The sequence below is a fragment of the Salvelinus sp. IW2-2015 genome, unplaced genomic scaffold, assembly GCF_002910315.2.
Source record: "Salvelinus sp. IW2-2015 unplaced genomic scaffold, ASM291031v2 Un_scaffold356, whole genome shotgun sequence".
In the NCBI taxonomy this organism is placed as follows: domain Eukaryota; kingdom Metazoa; phylum Chordata; class Actinopteri; order Salmoniformes; family Salmonidae; genus Salvelinus; species Salvelinus sp. IW2-2015.
In genome coordinates, this window is record NW_019942547.1 from 480309 (window position 1) to 492653 (window position 12345).

At 43.6% G+C, this 12345-nt stretch overlaps 2 pseudogenes; both read right to left on the bottom strand.

The window, feature by feature from the left end:
* The window catches only part of LOC112068288 (tropomodulin-1-like), a 21858-nt pseudogene extending 19073 nt beyond the window's left edge, over positions 1-2785 (bottom strand).
* Positions 2786-3526: 741 nt separating this feature from the next.
* LOC112068297 (tudor domain-containing protein 7B-like) lies at positions 3527-5842 on the bottom strand (annotated as a pseudogene).
* Positions 5843-12345: the final 6503 nt, after the last annotated feature.

Consider the following 12345-nt stretch of genomic DNA (forward strand, 5'->3'; position numbering starts at 1 on the left):
CACTGTTCTGTTACCGACCATCTCTCATCTCTGTTGAGCTTGTACAAAGAKAAATGTTTTAGACTTGCGTCAGGATCGAACTCCTAGCTCCAGATAACCATGTATGCATAACCACGCACACACACCAAGAAAATCAGAGTTTTAGACTTACGTCTGGATCTAACTCCTCCAGCTCATCCTCCAGCCTCTGTAGCTCTTCCTCTGAGAGTTTCTTCAGTAATTCATCCTCGTCCACGTCCCTGTAGTTCACTACTTCCTTCTTATAGGAGGTGGACATGGCGGCGCGATAGAATCCCAACGAATCCCCACCACACAAAAAAAAGGCAGCTATGTGCCCAGCAACGTTTTCAAAAGGAAGTCTGCAAGAAGGTGGATGAAAAACAGACGAGACAAGGTTAAGTCAATATGGTTTGATTGGTCAACCAGCTGAGTCATAAGGCAGACCTACTGTACATCCAGTTAGGCCTACTAGCTGAGTCATAAGGCAGACCTNGCCTACTAGCTGAGTCATAAGGCAGACCTACTGTACATCCAGTTAGGCCTACTAGCTGAGTCATAAGGCAGACCTACCAGCAAAATCCAAACACCACATCTATCCAATAAATTTGAGATGAGAGACTACTGGTAAACACCAATAACGTGATGTGTTGGATAAACACTGAAAAGTGGGCCCTTGACTCACAGAAACTAACTTGTGTTGCTTAATGGCCTGGAATGTCCAGAGATGCCGTTAAAATATATATTTTTAAATGTACTAAGAATGCTGTTTGCAGGTCCAACAACACTTCAGCCAACTACCTTAAGGCAGAGTTTTTTTTCTCAAAATGCTGGGTGGGGTTGGATCCTACTAGTGAGTTGTGTCCCAAGCCCAGAGCACGGCTAGAAACATCCCTTACCCTTCAATGTTTGCAGATCTGTAAGATTTAATCAATATAGTGGAAGCTTCACCACTACATTGCTTAGGCCAATACCTACGGAGACAATTCAGATCTGCAAACATCAGAGGGTTAGGGCCAAGGGGTAGGGAGCAAATTGGGACTGGCTTGATGGGTCATGTAAAAAAAAACACTACAATCTTCATGTGGGTCAAAATAAACATTTGTCATTTGTGAACCACTGCCATTGTACTTAACTTCCCATAGTAGTTTTTCTTTTTTACATGTAWAGTAGACTACTAACTTTAGGTGGGGGATCACGACCCAAAAACATTTTGAAACCACTGTTTTAAGGAGATAGGCCTGCAGTACTTTTATTTTCTAGAAGCAAACAGAACAAAACAAAACAGGGAAAGACCTACCTGAATTTGTCCAATAGAAACTCGTTTTCGTTGCAAAACGTTTTCCATTTGGAGTAAAAAAAAAAATGTTTTTCAACAGAATCGGCGTAATAAATACACCCCAGTACTCTGTTGTTTGGCTTCGCAACTAAACTAGCCTCCTGCTGGTCAGTGAGGAGTTGAAGGTTTGTGGGTCAAACTGCAGCATAAAGCCTGGCCTGCCTCTTAAACCCTGATGGGGGACAGCTGATAAAAACAGCCCCCCTGTCAATCCCAGTCATTTTGGGAAAGGGAACATATTTACAGAGGCCTGGAGTCTGATGTAGCAATGCATGATTATGAACATAATGACGGTGTCTCGTAGTTTCCTAGCTCAAGGTTATCGTACTACATTACCTATACAAGTCATTTAGCAAAGGTCCTTATCCAGAGCAACTTAGTGCATKCATCTTAAGGTAGCTARGTAAGACAACCACATACCATAAGTACTACTTAGTACTTACACACACAGCACAAATTGTAAGACATTAGGCTAATACAARTGACATTCAAGAGCTTAACACTAAATCTGTCGAAAAATGCCTGAATTGACAATCTTTTCACAATGTTATTTAAAATGCCCAWTTGTTCCAATATAATATCGATTATGTTAACTGCAAACAATGTTATACTATATTAGGAAAGAAGTGGAGTCGGAGATAAGTTCATGTTTAGAACGCTTGTAATTGTCCCTATCAGTTTCTGGAGTTGATGCAAAGCAGGCCAGGCTTCAAAATATTGCGAAAGGTTGATTTTTGTCATTGGGTAGTAGACCTGCAATATTTTGGTATTATTTTAAAAGAAAGTACACCTCAATTGTGATTTAAAAGCCATAGGTTAACAAGATATAGGTCGGGAATTCATGCAGGCAGACAGCTGGCTGTCATTCATAGGCAGATTCGATGACAGGCGGAAAATGCAAAGAATGCATAACTTTGCATTATAAATACTAAAATGAACAAATTGCTTATTCAATGTAACACAATACTTCCCCACACTTCGAGAGAACACCGGTTCCTTTGAAGCGTCAGTTAGGGTCTGGGTTAAATCATGAGATATGGCAAAAGTTCTTTATATGCTAATTATTCGTGAGTTTCTGTATTTGTTAAGGACTARTCCGCTAGAACAAGAAGTTTTCMTATGCACGTACCTCCTCCACTGCTTATCCCGGCTATTTATAGCGAACGGGTCCCGCTTTGTGACAGTTGAATACTTTGACCAGATATGGATTCTTTTCTGGCCAGTCGAGTCACACTAAAGAGTCGCTTCATACAAGAAAAGTAAAGTATGCCGCAACCAAGGAGGGAAAAAAGTTCGGAATCCGCACGGATATCCTCGAATGTTGTCAACTGCAGCCGAGTTGAAATCCTTAACTTAGCATTCAACTTGTTTTTCAGTGGTTTGCGTAATGTAGTACAACACTCCCACGAAGGCAAAGTAAACTCACCGACCCCTACTCCTCCTCACCCGGCGCTGCCAGTCAAGTGATGTCACACTTGTTCTACAGGCAAGTGCACTACACGCGCCATTAAATGACACACTCGCCATTTACATTACCGGTAAAGTAGACATTACCGGTACATTAGAATAACAGCAAAAACAATAGCGCGTTTTCATCGTAAATAATAAAAACCTTTGTCTTTGAACACCATTTCGTATAACGTTTTAATTGAACACAATTCACAAACAGAATTCTCCTTTCATATTCCACTCACAGTATAAACAGCATAGTAGTTATACATTGTATTATCATTCATTACTAATAACAAAGTAGTGCTTTTTAATGAACAATTTATTCAGCTAAATCTACATTCAATTTCCTTCAAAAGTTAGTACTGTGAGATGCCACGCACAAAAAGCTAAATAAGTGTATGTCAAATCAATTTCAAGCATTTCAAAAGTCAAGGTATTGAAAAACGAATTAAATACAGTCGACTTAAATAAATTATTTAAAAGTTCAAATATAAGTAAAAGACAAACAAAATCACAAGTTAGAAGGACAAATGGCTTAAAACAGATCAACTGCAAAGACCAAAAGTTGGTGCTGAATAATAACTAACTCAGTAAATAACTTTCTATGCAAAGTATTTGATAGAAGATTGAAACTGAACGATAAAGGACACTTTTTGTATATACACTTGAACGACACAACCTACTAAGGAGATCGATGGGGTCRGTACTGCTGTTTAATCCCTTTCTCTGTATATGCACAACTGCAAATAGATTCACCCCCCCACATATGATAATAATTCACCCCCCCCCACATATGATAGGAAAAAAAATCAGTTCTATGCTTCAGACACTGCTAAGCTGATAAGACTGCGGTTCTACATCAATGGCTCCCCAATGACCCGTGACACTGGCAGATCTTTGTGACCTGTGGAATAAGTGAAAGGSATACCAACAGTTATATGCTGCAGGCAGTGCTGTAAATCATTTCAGCATATGTGATAGACTCTGGCAGAGTTCTACCTGTGCAGCATAAGAAACAGATACCACAGTCTTATGCGTTCTGTCTGTCCAGTCCGGTTCTACGGGGCSGTACTCAGCTCCTCTGGRAAGTCAGCCATGACKTTGTGAAACCAGATGTCTCTCCTCTGAAATGGGGCCTGGTCAAAAGCAGTGCACTACGTAAGGAATAGGGTGCCATTTCAGATGCAACCAGTGACTTTGTGTTATCCTTTTTGAAATGTATGTCACTACTGGCTATTTATGTATTTTTGTAAATTCTCAAATAAATTCTATAAATTAATCAAACAATCACCTTCCTGTCCCAGGGAAGCTCCGCCTCCACCACGCTCCACATGGGCCACCAGGGGCTTCTTCTCTAACAGTTATATTGCCTCAGCCATGTGAAAACAAAACAAAGCCCATAAATCAGCTASGACTAAAAACACAATGACGTCAACAGACTTCATTCCAGACACAAGTGTGTGACTGGCTTTTTTCATTTGTATAAAATCAAAAAACTGTGGAGGCCTCCAAGCCCTAATCTGTCCACTCACTTATGGTCCACCTTGGCGGCGTATACCTGGCCTTTCTGTACATCTCCGGGCCCCGGCGTCTCCTCCCTCTGGTTGTAGTAATGGACCATCGCTCCCATTAGCTTGTACAGGTCCTGAGTTTGATTTGACACATTTCAAATGTACTGAACACAAATATAAAAACGCAACATGCAAGAGTTACAGTTCGTATGAGGAAAATCGGTCAATTTAAATCAATTCATTAGGCCGTAATCTATGGATTTCAGATGACTGGGAATACAGATATGCATCTGTTGGTAAGATACCTTTACCTGCAATTCTGTGCATTTCGCCATGGCTAATATGTGTTCTTTTGCACAAACATAATAAAATATATACTSCTATAGTCATTGTTTTTTGAACTTTCAATTCTCCCTGACTGTCTAGCTTTTATTTTGGTGWTTGTCAGTCCTCAAAGATAAWATTTAAAAAATGATAAAGCACYGTTATCTTTTCTACATACTTTACATGTGGTTTTAGTCATCTTCGTTCACACTGAAAGCAATMATTTTTACAGTTTGGCAAAGAAATCCGTCACTTGAGTTCAACAATACGGACTAAAATATACAAACATATATACAAATACACGTGATCACCAAGACTAAACAAAGTCACAGTCTAAGACTAAGCTACACCATTAACCATTTCTCTGCAGAGTCCCAAATGGCACCCTTTTGTGCAAATGTAGTGCACCATGTAGGGAATAGGGTGCCATTTGGGACGCAAACATTGACAGCTCTCTTGAACTGCTTACCTGCCACGGCTGCAGCACAAAGTGTCCCGGGTGACAGGCCACAGACACGTAAACGTCCATGTTCTGGCCTGCCTGGGGAAGCTCCATGAGAAGGGRCAGCGCCAGCTGCTTCTCTCCCCAAGCGCAGGTGACCAAAGTGGGGGTGAGCACTTTTGACGTGTCCCCGGCACCATCCAGAGGGCTGGGGGTCTTTGTGGAGACAGGGATAGGGCTGCAGGCTGGGCTGTCGAGGGTAAGCTGACCCACCATGTTGGCGACCATGGTGTCGAGGAAACTGGGGGTAGGGAGACMGTCCTTCTGGGGTCCGGGGGAGGCTTCCATAGGTCAGAGGTCACCATCTGGTGGTTAACACCGTTGGTGACATCCTGGCAGCCCTGAGGGGTAAACAGGTAAATGTGCAGCAGCTTGGCCTGGTCCAGCATCGAGCTCTATAGAAAAGGAGGGTTAAAAATGCTTGGAGATCGACATGACATAGGAGAATCAATAACATTTCATTTTAAAGTTCAGCTTGGAGATCTACAGCGCATAGAGGAAAGGAGGTAGAGGGTTAGAAGCCTTGAAGATCTAACAGTACAGAAGGAAAATCAATCGAAAACATGTTTATCTTTTTCCCTTTTCAAAGTGCTTTTAACTAAAGGGGAAGAGAGGATTAAAATCAGTCCAAGTTAGAGCCTTTCATGTTGTCTTTTTTGGACATCCAGTGTGCCTACTTTCAGTTTGTGGCTTCTGAAAGCCGATGAAAGCTATGCTAATGAGGACAACTCGTGGCCCAAATTCTGTCATTTGCGCAGCTGTGGATCACACCGGCTTCTAAATGTCTAATCAACTCTCACCAGTCTATGCTTCACTTTTTCCCAAGCATCATATTGGCTGCTCTTGAAGCCAAGCAAATTCAATAGTTTTTTTTTTTTTTTTAAGTGTGCCTACTGCAATTTCGTTCCAAAATTACATTCTGAACAGCTGTTCAGCTAGCTGTTACCACACCTGTGTAACAAAAACAGGGATACAGTGCAGCAGAAAGTATTCAGACCCCCCTTGGGAAAAAACTTTTTTTTTAAACAACATTTTGTTTGGGTATTTTTGTTGGGAGGTTCCTTTATTTGTTTTAAAAAAAGTTTTTAATTTTAAAAAAAAAAATAAAGGGGGTCCCCCCCCCCCTCAATCTACACACAATACCCCATAATGACAAATCAAAAACAGTTTTTAGAAATACTGAAGAGTGGCTTCCTCTGGCCACTCTACCATAAAGGCCTGGATTGTGGTGGGCTGCAGAGATGGTTGTCCTTCTGGAAGGTTCTCCCATCTCCACAGAGGAACTGTGCGCTCTGTCAAAGTGACCATCGGGTTCTGGTCACCTCCCTGACTAAGGTCCTTCTCTCCTGATTGCTCAGTTTGGCCGCGTGGACAGATCTTGGTGGTTACAAACTTCTTCATTTAGAATGATGGAGGCCACTGTGTACTTGGGGACCTTCAATGCCTTGACACAAAACCTGTCTGGAGCTCTACGGACAATTCCTTCGACCTCATGGCTTGGTAACTCCGACATGCACTGTCAACTGTGGGACCTTATGTAGACAGGTGTGTGCCTACAAATCATGTCCAATCAATTGAATTTACCACAGGTGGACCAATCAAGTTGTAGAAACATTGCAAAGATGATCAATGGAAAAGGATGCACCTGAACTCAATTTCGAGTCTCACAGCAAAGGATCTGAATACTTAGTAAATAAGGATGTTTTTTTTTTATAAATTTGCACCCAAAAATTACCTGTTTTCGTTTGTCATTTTGAGTTATTGTGTTTAGATTGATGAGATTTTGTTTTATTTCATCCATTTTAGAATAAGGCTGTAACGTAACAAAATGTGGAAAAAGTCAAGGAGTCGAAAAAGCCATGAGTCTTTCCGTCCGACCTGTGGTGGGATGACCATGAGCTAGTGCAGGAATGGAGGAGGGATCTCTCTCAGCTCTATAACCTCTACAGAGGCTGGGACTCCCAGGTCCACAAATCAAATTTGATATCTAGCACTCTGCTACCATGGAGGTTGGTAATCTGACAGGGGTACACAGACATACTGTTTGGTAAAAGCAAGCACAGCGCAGAATATAACAGAGCAGAGAATTGGTTTGAAACGCATAAGGTTTCACTATTACATTTATTTTGRGGTGAACAGATGTATTGTCAGAGAACACCCCATTGGGATACGTGTTCCTTCCATGTCCCCAAGTGTCTTCCCCATGTTGTTTATTCTCCAGACAGTCTCCTACCTCTACTCTGGACCACCTTCCTTTGTACAGGGCCAGGCAGCACTTCCCACAGAACRGYGTGGACACCAGAGACTCTGACGTCACCTGGCGAAGAGACGATCAACARCATATTGTAAATCACATAACATTATTAGGCTATATGTGTAACAGCAATTTGTCCCGTCCCCCAAAAAAAGAGAATGGTGCGACTATCCCAACTGTCCTCATGTACCTGGGTTTATGAAGAAGGCCTCGATCTTCTCCAGGATCTTGTTGAGCTTGACCCGAGCTCGGGAGGGCAGCTGGCAGAAGACGCTTTCGTCAGAACACACGTCGGTCACAGACACATTCGTATAGGTRCTGTTGACCTGGAGGAGAAACCACAGACGTATTCAAACTCCAAACTTAGGAAATACGGGACAACACATTCATGAACACCTAATTGAGAATAAACCCTCATTACAGTGAGAAACAGAGAGAGATCGAGATAGATGACCTCACACGGCAAGAGAAAACAGGACGGGAATGCATGCATTTCAGATGGAGGAAGCACAAGATGAAGGAAAAAGGAAACCGCACACTGCTCTTGATAGTATCACCGATCCCCAATAAGCCTACGTATCGGTCTCACGGCCTTCGTCAGAGCTTTTGTGAATTTTTTGTTTTTAATTGGAGGAAGCACAGAACATAATATTGCATGTGGTACCTACTGCCGGTGTGCCATAGAGCAAGGCCATTRACCCCGTAATGTGCTCCACTCCGAGGCTGACCCTGTGCTGCTCCCAGCATGTCAGAGACAAAGCGAGACAGAAAGAGAGCGAGTGAGAGAAAGATGGAGAAAGAGATGGTGACAGATGCGTGAGGGAGAGAGCGGGAAAGAAAAGAGAGCGGGAAAGAGAGATGGAAAAAGAGCGAGAGCGATTAAAATCAACCTCTTGCCCCATATTACATCCCAGAGGTACTTAGATCTGAGAGGATCCCTGAAGGATAAAGACAGCAGATTAAACACACAAGAATGTGGAACACCATCAACTGTGGTGACGTGTCACGTGTAAATAAACATTACATTTAGCTAACTGCTTGTATTCTCCATCACGCAAATCCCAACTCGTCTTTCCAACGAATCCTTYTCAGTAGACACATCGTAGTTGCGACGCTCAGAAGAGACGGGGGAAATGGGAGTTGAACTTGGTTAACAGCTAGTGTACAGGTAGCCGCCTGGAAGGGCAGCTTGAGGAAGTCTTTCTGCAGCTCCAATAGCGTGGTTCTACTGAGGACCTCAGAGAAGCCATGGTCCACGTAGTACACCTGTAGAGCAACAAGGCAGTCTGGTTATAAACAGGGCCTTGAACTCTCTGTGGACTGAAACCCTACAAGGCACAGCCTTCTAGTAGTACACCTGTAGAGCAACAAGGCAGTCTGGTTATAAACAGGGCCTTGAAATCTCTGTGGACTGAAAACCTACAAGGCACAGCCTTCTAGTAGTACACCTGTAGAGCAACAAGGCAGTCTGGTTATAAACAGGGCCTTGAACTCTCTGTGGACTGAAAACCTACAAGGCACAGCCTTCTAGTAGTACACCTGCATGGCTGGTTACTGGGCTAGTGGTCCAGGTAAAACACCTGAGGGGCAACAAGACAAGTCTGGTTATAAACAGGGTCTTGTAGGTGATGTGGACTGGACACCTGTAACTAAGCCTAGCATAGGAAGGGCCAATAAARCATCCTCATTATTTCCTGCTTCCCATGATTATTATTTTTCACACTAGAYTGTAAAATCCAACAAAAAAGTTGGCAGAAAAGTATCCCCATGAGGCCATTCTAACCCATTACCACACACTTCTCTTTTCACCACATTTTAATAGGCCAATGTTTGTTGAACTTTTCACCACCTAATCGTGTTTTGGCTCACAGTTCCCTGCAGCGCTTCACAAACCTATAGGGGAATTTCCAGTCAAGTGTTATCATCAGTCTCCTATCTGGAGTTGGCTCAGGAGTGGGAGGAAAGCCATTTCAAGATCGATTCCGACTCCAGGAATGCAGGAATCAGAAATTACTCCAATATATGGATCAGCCTTGAATAACAAGAATAAATACAATAATTGATTTCTGGAGGAGAGCAACAGCAGCCCTACCTTGCCTTGTACTCCGTGGCTGGGCCTAAATGATGGCCTAATTTTTTTCAGTCTAGGCGCGCCTCCGCAGGGTATGCTCACCGCTGTAGGGAGAAGGAAGGGTATTGGGCTCTAGGGAGCCATCCCGTGGAGGTGAGGAAGGAGGAGTTGGGACGGGGAGGGAGGGGGAGTAGGAGATGGGTTGAAAAGAGGTAGTTGTGGCTTCCATGAGGGAGAGACGTAGGCAGGGTCTCCAACAAATGACAGTGGAGTGTAGAGTAGGTGAAGGAGAGGGCTTCCACAAGGTAGAGGGCGGCAGTGTGGAGAGGGGGTAGAGTGTATGGGGTATTGGGTCGGGTTGGAGTTCTTCCACGAGGGGCCCGGTATGGAGTAGGCGATAGTCTGACTCTGGTCATCAAGGAGGGGCTCGCGCAGGAATAGAAATAGAAGGGGCCAGTTTTCACTGGGTTGGCGGTGACGATGGTGACGTGGACGCGGAGTGATGGGTTTGCGCTAGATGATGGGTTGTGTGGCGGTTGAACAGTTTAAGGGGCCGTTGGGGTTGACTGGTGCGACAGCAGTGCTGGGGGCGTTTGGGCTGGAGGGGGTAGACCAGCCTATCTGCGAGATTGGTACTACAGCGCTCTCAACCTGAAACCACAAAGTTTCACTAAGCATCATAAAGTGCATTTTTAAAGTGCTACGAAACATCTCAAAACACTACAAGTAAAAAGGAGTGACTATTTGATGTTCTGAAAATCTGGGGTGAAAAATAAAGTGGTAGCTATTCTATCATTTCCTTTTAATGCTGATAGAAGGGAAACAAAGAGAATATGATTTTCCACTAATGATTACTGAGCAGTTGTGTTCCAGTCTTCCAGGTCTATGACTGCTTGCCAGGTAGGTCCTGGTTGTGCAGTGTCCCGGTACACAAGGGCAGCTCTGGACAGCCACAGACCACTGCAGTACACTTCTTCACGCACCTCAGAGATCCGACTCTGACCACCTGGGGTTGCAGCCCCCGTCCGAAGGCTTGGCGCGGAGGCAGGAGCAGAGACGTTACTGATGGTAACGGAGGGAGCTGGGAAATAGTAGGATGAATGGACGACACATTATTACATAGTATACCAGCCAGTCATGTTCAGTAGGGTAAAAACGTTTTCAAATGTTTTGTACAGTAACACTMCCACCACTAAAGYGTCCASAGGACAGATATTCACTGTTCCTTTTATTTCTTATTCGTATTTTTTAAACTGCATTGTTGGTTTGGRGCTTGTAAGTAAGCATTTCACCTGTTGTATTCSGCGCGTGTGACTAATAAAATGTTATTTGAAACCAGATGGCCTCTAGGGGGATACATAGAATACACTTCCTAGGAAGAAATACTCTGTCTTTCGGATTTCAGACAAAATCTCCACTATGAATCTGCTGCCATGGAATTAGCCAAATCTCCAACTGGAGAAAGGTGGGTCCCACTTGACTTACCAGGAGCTTTCTGGGTGGTATTCGAAATGTGATAGTTGACTTCATTCACCAGTCTAGAAGAAAAGGTACATTTCTTGTCTGGCCTGAAAAAAGACAGAGGTAGAGTAATATCTGTTGGTACTATTTGAATGTAGAGAAGACGTTTKGCAGTAACGTTACATCAAATGACATTGAATACGGTATAACATCACAAACCACCTATGCCTTACACAATRGTGTGTGTTAGTGACTTGTGTTAAAGGCTTCTCTGGAGGAAGACAAGGGGAGAGATGAAAGAGGTAGATGTCAGTGATGATAGCATCCTGCTTCACTTTTTCACTCACTGATTGTATTAATATGTGCAAAGAATCAGGAGAGAGAGAGACGGAGAGAGAAATATAATTTTGGCCTGAAAGGCCCTTATTCTTAGATTTAAAAAAAAAAAAATCAAGTTCTCAAAGGAATAGTGAACTGGGCCATCGAGGAAAGACACATTCAGAAAAAGAGCCATTGTCAGATGACACTGACTGTGACAAGGACAGACGAGACCTACCATAGAACACAAAGTTTGAAGCCAATTTCGACCTCATCTGACAGTTCAGCATCTGGGAGCTGCCAGGCGCCCTCTTGCTGGACTTCTGACGGGCSACCAGCTGAGCGATGTGGGCCRTTTCTTGACAGACTGCAGCGAAGCACATTATCTACAGGAGAAATATGGAGAGTAGAAGCTCATACAAAATGACACATATTGGCTTAAAACTTTAATCTGACTAGCTCAACTCTCCTCAAACTCCAAATCTGTCCTTCCTGAAATGTGCAAGTCTTCACTTCCCTCCATAGATTGAAAAGGAAAGTGGCAGGTAGAAAGGAAACRGCTGGTATAAGGGTTATGCTGCTTGCTCCCGAGGGGCACAGGCAGATTTGTTTGCTTAGTCGGCTCGGGGATTCAAACCAGSGACATTTCGGTTACTGGCCCAACGCTCTTAACCACTAGGATACCAGCCACCCGTTTATTGGGACGTAGGCCTTACCTCCCCAATGCAATTCTCCATCCTGACCACAGAGGGGATACTGCGGAGGAAGCATTCCAGTGAAGGGTAGCCCAGCTTTTGTCAGCTGAACCCCCCGTCAGGACCTGTATTCCGCCTGATGGACACCCTTATGGCTGAGACAGCCCGGAGCATCTTCTCATCAGATCATGAACTGGTCAGGAACATATGATAGCTGCTGGAATAGTTTGGGTAGGGGTGCTGCGATTGGGGAATGCAGAAATTTGCAGGGCTGAGACTTCTACGTCAGTCTGCAAGATACGACTAGTAAGGCCCAGTGCACTACTTTGTGATGTTTTTAACTATGTAAATTAATGGTCTATTCATTCCTTTTGTAGACACTCTATCAGAGCAACTTACGGTTTACATTTCATACTGTCCC